The sequence below is a fragment of the Micropterus dolomieu genome, linkage group LG23, assembly GCF_021292245.1.
Source record: "Micropterus dolomieu isolate WLL.071019.BEF.003 ecotype Adirondacks linkage group LG23, ASM2129224v1, whole genome shotgun sequence".
NCBI lineage: Eukaryota > Metazoa > Chordata > Actinopteri > Centrarchiformes > Centrarchidae > Micropterus > Micropterus dolomieu.
Genome location: NC_060172.1, coordinates 3310909 through 3319725, shown reverse-complemented (window position 1 = coordinate 3319725; position 8817 = coordinate 3310909).

The window sequence follows — 8817 nt, the reverse complement described above, 5'->3', positions numbered from 1 at the left end:
GTTGTACAATTCCCATTTGGATACTGCACAGAGGTCTGGGGTAATACATACCCTAGTAACACAAAACCTCTGTTTTTGTTACAGAAAAAAGCATTAAGGATCATCAACAAGACAGGCTACAGAGAACACAACAACAGTTTATTTGTAAATTCTGGACGATTTCTTGAAGATTTAGATTTTTATGGTGAAAACAAAGCAGAGAGTTCTGCCTATGGTTTTACATAATTTATTCACTCTCGTATCAGAGGAAGATGGCCACAGAAGGCATTATTATTTTAAAACCCTTTTCGCACGTACTACACAAAAACAGATGTGTTTGTCTATTTACGGAGTTAAACTGTGGAACACCTTGGACTATGAACTGAAGTGCTGCAAAAGTGTTTGTAAATTTAAGAATTTGTATAAGAACAAAATACAGGAATGTTACAAGAAAAAAGATGATAAACACGTTTAAAAAGGCAGAAAACACAAAAAAGATTAAAAAATGATGTTAATTAAGTGTAAAGATTGGTATTAGTGAAAATGTTTGGTGACTGGGGAGAGGACTGGGCTTGATCCATTCATCTTTTGATGTGCACAAAAAGCAACAGGTGCTACAAGATTTTTCTTCTTCCTGTTCCTTTTTTTTTCGTTCATGGAAAAAAACAATATATATATATATATATATATATATACAGTATATATGTGTGTGTGTGTGTGTGTGTGTGTGTGTGTTTATTGTTGGTCTGAAAAAAGCCGAACAAAATGTTGTAAAACGGCATGAACGAAATAAATAAATAAATAAATAAATAAATATTAGGGTATTATCCTCCCGCAGAGAGTTCGAAAACATGATGAATACTGAACATTAATAAACGTCCTCAGAGCTGCTTACATGTTAATGTCCTGATTGTAGATGGGTATATTTTATATTTTAGTTTTGTGCATTAGTAGCAAATTACGTGTTTCCCTTCAACTCTTCACAACTTGAAGTTCGAGTCTTTTTTTTCTTTAGAGCTTTTTTAGTCCAGTTTGAGATTCAGCAGATTTCTGGAGAGAGACTCTGTTTCTGTGTTCTGCGTCTCAGAAATTCAAGAGGACAGAGAGAACAGATGGAAGAGGTTGGAAGAAGGTAAATAAGGAGAAATCCATGGACCCAAACTAGAAATAAAAGCGAATGATGTGAAGAAAGTAAACAGCAGCCGGTTGTCGTCTCTTGGTGCGGTCGGTGTTAAACTGCTGACTGCTGGTTTCTTCGGCAGGTGATTTATCTGAGGACGATGTGACAGCATTTAAACGCTCCGACCAAAGAGCTGCTGTCACCGCTGAATATTAACCGACCTCTGACTCTGAAACCGTCTCAACGTCAAGGTGAGTTAATACAACCAGAGAGAAAAAGAGACACACCACTGGAGTGATTTTGTACTTCTATCCACCAAAAACAGTCGACGTAAAGTCGTGATTCCCCCGCAGAGAGTCTGCTGACACATGTTCTTACTGTGACGCACGGCGTACAAAGCGACAGGCATCATTATTTATGCGACATGCAGCAGCACAGTAAGTGAGGAGGGCCTGGACTTCGGCCCGTCTGTCGTTTGAAGCTTTTTGTTGCTGCTGTTTGTAACTGGAGAGTCTACTAACACGAGCAAACGAACGTCCTGCTGTTCCTCTAAAGAAGCTGAAGTGGTCTGCTAAAGTCTGATGTGTGACCACGAGCAGCTCCGCCTCCTGGGAACCTCTGATCGAATCAGAATCCGACTCCTCAAGATCAAAGTCAGAGGTTTTATTTCCTCACTCTGATCCAAACAGAAAAATCAAACATCCACCTGAGTTCACCTGAAGAGAGAACGGCGCCGAGAGAGTCACAACCACAAAACGTCCTCCGTCTCAACCCACCCGAAGGTCAAACCGCAGAGAAAATAGATGAAGGCTGAACTTTACCATGTGAGGCATTGAACTCACTTTCCCACGATCCCTCAGGATACGATTGGTCCGCGGAACAACAAAAAACCCTTCGCGTCTCTTCCCTGCTCGGCGCCTTATTCAGTCAAACTTCAGCTTCTATCAGAAGCGTTTGTGTTTGTGTTCAGGATCTCCACCTGCACAAGCAGCTTCCTCTTTCTTAAAGGCAGCGAGCAGGAGTCAGAAAAACTTTACACAAAGCATGAATGTGGAGTTTTCATCTGTCTGCAGTTCTTTTACTCTCATTTATTAAACTCTTCCTCCTTCCTTCTGCTCACACATCTTCTCATTCATCCACAAACGCTCGCTGACACTCTGAAAGACGTCGTGAGATTAAAGCCGTCTGACGAAGAAGAAGAGCAGGAGAGAAAGGACTTTTTAAAAGAGGTGCAGACAGTCAGGACGGACGTGTGCAGCAGGACGCGAGGTCGGTCAGCGGGCACTGAGGATTAAAGCTGCAGGACTGTTCAGTCGTTGTGTAACCAGCTGAACAAATCTTTAAACTGACTAACGGGGTCAAAAGGGCGGTCTGCGTCTCCGCTGATGAACGAACAGCTGGAGGAAGACAGATGTGCGGCTGAGGCGGGAAAACAGACTGACAGAAACAAAAGCATCTGTTTATGTAATCAGGGATCTGAGACGAAGGACGGACGTCAGAAGCAGAGCTCGCTGCGGCCGGATCGCCGTGCTGGGAGTAACATGCTGCAGCCTTTCCACTCAGCTGACCTCAGGTTCTCAGCTGTGAGACGTGACACCAGGTCTCTGTGTCCTGATGAGTTTCTGTGTCCGGGAGCCCTGAAGCTGGTCCTGATCCAGACTGAGACGCTTCACAGCGGGCAGCGTGAGCTCACCTGAGTGAAGCTCTCAGCTCACACCTGAACCGTGTCTAAAGCCTCAGTCTAAAGTTCCCGTTCCTGGAATTGATCAGTAGTACATTTACTTTATTCAGGTACTTCCACTATACCTGAGTACTTCCATTTAATACTGCAGTACCTCAGAGGGAAATATTGGACTCTTATATTTTACAGGTTTAGTTACCAGTTACTAATAAGGTTAATCATACAAGATATGATCAACTAATCAGTGATGATTGTTAGAGATTAAATTACCCAGCAGATTATTATTAACAGTCTGTTAAAATCATTGTTGTCAAATATATTCAGAAACGTGCAGCTCCCTGATGAAAGAAAACGCTGGAGAGGAGAACCACAAAGTTCAACAGCCCCCAGTTAAAATATTTAGCATGTGCAGGACCTGCAGGTAGCAGCGCACCTGGAAATGTGCCAACAAAGGCAGAGAAGAAGAAGACTGTAATGTAGATAATGCTGGATTTATTTATGTTTTATGAGGAAGAAAATGTGTTTTCGCACCGAGGAACGTTCTCATAGTTCTTAGAACAGCTGGAAGAGCCGCCGCCTTCTTCTTGCGTCCGCACTGCAGGACGATCGTACTTCTTAGAACGCCGTTTCAGCTCGTACTCCAGAGAAGGAACTCTTCCAGCACAAGGGTAACTCAGAGGGACATAAGTACATGCTGACAAGTTCGCCGTGTGAACAGCAGCCCACAACTCATTAAAAGGAAGAAAATAAAGACAGCTCCGACTCCAGCGTCCTCCAGCTCGGTAACAGTTGTTGTATGTCACATGGTAGTGACGTTGATATTCAACCAAGTTATTCTCTCGGACACCAGCTTTGCATCCTGCCCCCTACTCTGCCTCTGATTGGCTAACCCTAACCAACGGAGGCAACAGGTACTAGCCAATCAGAGGCAGGGTTTCTGAGAATCAAACACTATATGCTGAGAAGAGAGGTGGGCTGCAACATCTGTTCCGCCTCGAGGTCCTTTTCAGACACGCCGCTGTGCGCGTGATCAAATGAGGATCTCCACAGATTTTTGCTGAATCTCGAGGAATGACTCTAAACATTCATACAATATATAGCTTACTTTGATTCATTCATCACCACCGATGAAGCCCGTAAAGACGAAGTCGGTGTCGCTGGCCTCAGGACAGTTTGTCCGAAAACAGTGAGAAGAAGCAGAGTTTGTTCTTTAAAACATCATCTGGAGCTGTAATAACCTGTTAGTCTGCGGATTTAAAGGCTTTAGGAGACACTTGTAGAGCCTGTGAAATAACGACCCGTCTTAATGACACTAAATGTTTTGTGTATCGAGCAGCAACAGATCGGATTTCATCCCACGTCGTCCTCTGACTCTGCACATTAACCTCCTCTGCTGGGACCTTTAAAACGAGACGTGTTTGCTCTGAACAGAGCATTAATATTCATCCATCACCACGCCTCGCTCACTGCAGGGGGAAAGAGGAGGCAGGGGGACTCATGCATAAGTTCAAATGCGACCTTCTGGATAATGAATGACACCGAGGAGGAGGGGGGGGGGGGTTCAGAGGTGAGAGATGAAGCTGGAGGCGGAGTGTCTGAAGCGTCGGGGGATTTCTGACTGCAGCTGTTTGTGATTAGACCGGACTGACAGATTGGTAATCAGAGCTACACAAAGCTGCTGATGCTCCGGCTCTTCTGTCCAGATGTGTCTCTCTGGTTTCTGTCCAGATGTGGAGAGGAGCTCTCTGACAGCTGAGCTCTCCTTTTACCTCGGGGAGTCCTCGCCGCTGTGCTCGATCTGTTCAAGACCATCAGAGACTCAAACTCACGAGCTTTCTGTAGGCAAGTTTCATCTAATCTAATAAATTACAACCAAATTTAAAGAAAATGATCCAAATTCAACCCGACTGCTGTGAGAAGACGAGCTCCAGCCGCCGCCGGTAAACCACCGCAGAAGAAGAAGAGGACGCGGCGTCACTAAGAGATTCAAACGATGGAAAAGCACAGAGAGAACATGACGACATCTGATGTTTCTGTTAGAGTCGTGTTAGTGTGAGGAAGGTCACCGCCTCCTCATCGCTCCTCACAGCTGATGCTGCTTCATGGACGGGCTGGTTCAGTTCCTTTCCTTTACAGCGGGAAACCAACTTTTCCACCTCAACCACACAAAGCGTCAAAACATTTTAGCGATATTTAAAGATAGTTTGAATTTTCGGCGTCTCTGGCTCCAAAGTGAAACTGTGCAGGTGGACAGAAACAAACCTGGTGTTTTCATGTCACAGATCCTCAAACACACTCTGACCTGATCGTCTTTCAGGCCACAGTTCCCAGACTGCTGAGGTTCGTGGACCCTGTTAAAGTCGGCACATAACAGACATCCTGTGTTAACAACTCACTGTGATCATCAGCCAGCCCTCAGTCAGAACAAGTCTTCTCACGTGAACTAGAACCAGGACAGACTTTCATCACGAAGCATTTGCCTTGTTCAGAAAGACAAAAAGCTAAGGAACGTTTCATTTGAACGAGAGGTCTGGCAGGAAACTCAAATCTGATCAAAGGTGTTGTAAAATAACACGCTGCGTTATTATACTGTTAACGTGCTGATTTCAGCTACTTTTAGCCACACAAGCGGTGGTCCCATCAGGGTTCCCCAAGGTCCAAACCTGAATCTGTCCATGCACCAAACATTTAAAGAAACACAGTCTATTCTGTCATTTAAGGTTAAGGATATTTAACATGCTAGATATCTGTTCAATGCGTCGTTCATACATGACGACTGGCGAGCAAACTGGGTTTAAAACCGTGTAGTGTGACCTAGACTTTGGATGCGGATCATCAGCCCGGTCTCCTAGACTACAACTCATTTGCAACATGAGTTTTGGGGGAAACATGACGTCCACTAAAAGAAGTTTTCTGTTGACATAATGAGGACGTTTTGTTAATTAGCGTACCACAAAGTCACAGAACGTATCACTGAGAAGGAATTTCATTGGTTTGCTGCCAGAACAGACACTAATTCAGAAGAGGCCAGCAGCGACTTGAGACGTAAGATTTTTTATTAACATTTAACTGAAAGCACGATTGTGACAGAAAGGCAAGAGCAGTCACCCCATCAGGGTTCAAACCCGGGTCTACAGGGTACCAAACAACACTAAAGAACCAGGCTCACAGCGCACATGCAACCGGTGTTCCGTCACAACGATCCAACCTTGATCAAAGTAGACCTGACCGCAGACTGGAGTCTGGACGTGAACCCTTGGAGTCCGCCATCCACCCGACCACCTCCCTGGGAGTCCAGAGCAGAGAACATACATTTTTCACTCACAGGAACTTTGTCTCTGAGCAGTACATCTGTCAGCACAACGTAATTATGATTAGAACTATTTAGTAACATAGAAGCATCTCTAGCAGACCGGGTTGGGATGACAGGACCCGGATATTCACGCCTCCCCTCAGAGTTATTTTGGCCTCTGATCGTGACTTGGAGTTTTAATATCCATACTGGCTGAAGTAGAACTCTTCTAACCTTTGATATGTTTTCTGGTTATGTTACTGACCTGACTCCAAGTCAAGATCAGACGCCAAAATACCTCAGAACTTTCTGACTTGATTCTAGGTGTGAATACATTTCCTACTGTGGTGTCCGAACAATAATGCTGCGATGATGTGTTGAGAAGAAACCCGCTTGAAACTGTTCTTGATCATAAAGGTTTATTACATCAAGGAGTTCAGCATCAATTAGAAGCTCAGCAGCAGCTTGGAGAGAGACCCAGCCCGACGGCCACTCTGTCTCTCTGTACATCAAACATAGCTTATATAGGACATGTTTAGTATCTGTTAGGTACCATAGAGGGGTTTGAGTCTGCAAAATAAAGCTCCAACTCATAGAAGGGTACAGTACTATTCTGAGGTAACAAAACAAGGGGTCAGAGGTCAAATTCTATAGAAGGGTTCAGTCCCCACATAACCACCAATCACTGCTCTCCCCTTAGGAGGTCACTGACCCTCTGTCCTGCTGCTACAGTGCTATTTTGAACAATTATGAGTCAAATGCACATATATTGGACACCACACTATTTTACCCTGTCTGCCAGAAAGGATGCTTCTATATTACTAAATAGTTATATAATGATAATTCACAGGGATGGAAGAAACTAAAGTTCAGCGGATGATCGTCAGACAGCCTGACCTGCAGCGCTGGTGTGACTGATCGAGTCATTCGTCTTGATGTAAAAACATTTTTATCAGCAGAAAGGGGCCCCATAGAAAACGTTTGGGAACAAGAGAAAAAGTAGTCCTTCAAGCATGAGGACGACAGGAAATGATGCAGAAAATCTGAAGATCAGGACAGAGTTAGCGCTGAATCCTCTGAGACTGTTTCACCCTCAGAGTAACCTGAGAGCTGTGGGAATAAGAGTGATGTCAGTAATGAAGCTCGCAGCAGCAGGATGTCAAGGAGCCTTTGAGCAGCGGCACTGCACTCTCAACCCGAGCTGCTGGGCTTCAGGCAGCAGAGCAGGTGCCTGAACACAGCAGTTTCCAGGTGGGCCTGAGAGGGGAAGTAAGCCGTACCTGGAAAAATAAAAGCCCAAAGTGAAACATAATTTCATTTCACGTAATTCCATTTGGTATCTGGCAGCGCTCCGCTGATGCACACGTGCCATAAAAACATCCAGAAAGGAAGCTAAGTCAATTAAGTGCACTTCAATTGTACAGAGACGCAGTCATTCAAAGGAAAAGGAACGTCGATTCATATTATGACTTCATATTCCTGTAACTGTAATTCATGTCTACGATTTCTAAAGAGGTTAATTATCTCATTTCCTCGATAGTTTTCTCCTGTGAAGAAGATTTTCATATTTAAAGTTTCCTGATAAAGAGATCATTAACCTGTCATCACAACAAAGTCACAAAGAAAACGACTCTTTCCTGAAATTAAAGAATAAACTCATTATTAACATGAAATAATAAAATAATTGAAGCCTCCGTACAGGACAAGTCACAGCACAACAGGCAGTTTACAGACCCGTGTGCACCTCTAGTTTCTCACACAGTCTTACAGATTATGCTAATAACGTTTAAAGATGTGTTTATTCAACATAAACAGAGAGAAGTTATCTCCTCGGCATTTGTGCTGATGGGTAAAGAATTCCCAGGGGGAAACTAACACCAGTGAACCACCACTTTAGGGCCAATTAAGACGAGAGCAGTCGGTGTTTCCAGGTCCACAGGGGGCTGATAGACGTCTCATCCGTACTCCCACCAGCTGCTTCATCGAGTGAAGTGAGCTGATGACAGTGAGGAGGCTCACTACAACAAACTCTCACTGAGCACGACTCAGCACGATGGAGTGCTTTTAAACAGGTGTTGTGTTGTTTGTTAAAGCTGAACGTCTGTCGTCCTCTAGAGGCTGCAGTGTTCGTTACACTCGGCGAAAATAGGGATTTATCCTCCTTTCACACCAAACACCAAGTTTCCTCCTCTATATGGAAACATGTGACAGGTAGCAAGAATAATATGTGCACTGTCTGGTTAGACTTTCAAAACTAAACCACTAGGTGAGGTTTAGGCACCAAAACCACTTGGTCAGGTTTAGGCACCAAAACCACTTGGTCAGGTTTAGGTCCCAAAACCACTTGGTCAGGTTTAGGAACCAAAACCACTTGGTCAGGTTTAGAAACCAAAACCACTTGGTCAGGTTTAGGTCCCAAAACCACTTGGTCAGGTTTAGAAACCAAAACCACTTGGTCAGGTTTAGGCACCAAAACCACTTGGTCAGGTTTAGGAACCAAAACCACTTGGTCAGGTTTAGAAACCAAAACCACTTGATTAGGTTTAGGTCCCAAAACCACTTGGTCAGGTTTAGGAACCAAAACCACTTGGTCAGGTTTAGAAACCAAAACCACTTGGTCAGGTTTAGGCACCAAAACCACTTGGTCAGGTTTAGGAACCAAAACCACTTGGTCAGGTTTAGGCACCAAAACCACTTGGTCAGGTTTAGGTCCCAAAACCACTTGGTCAGGTTTAGGAACCAAAA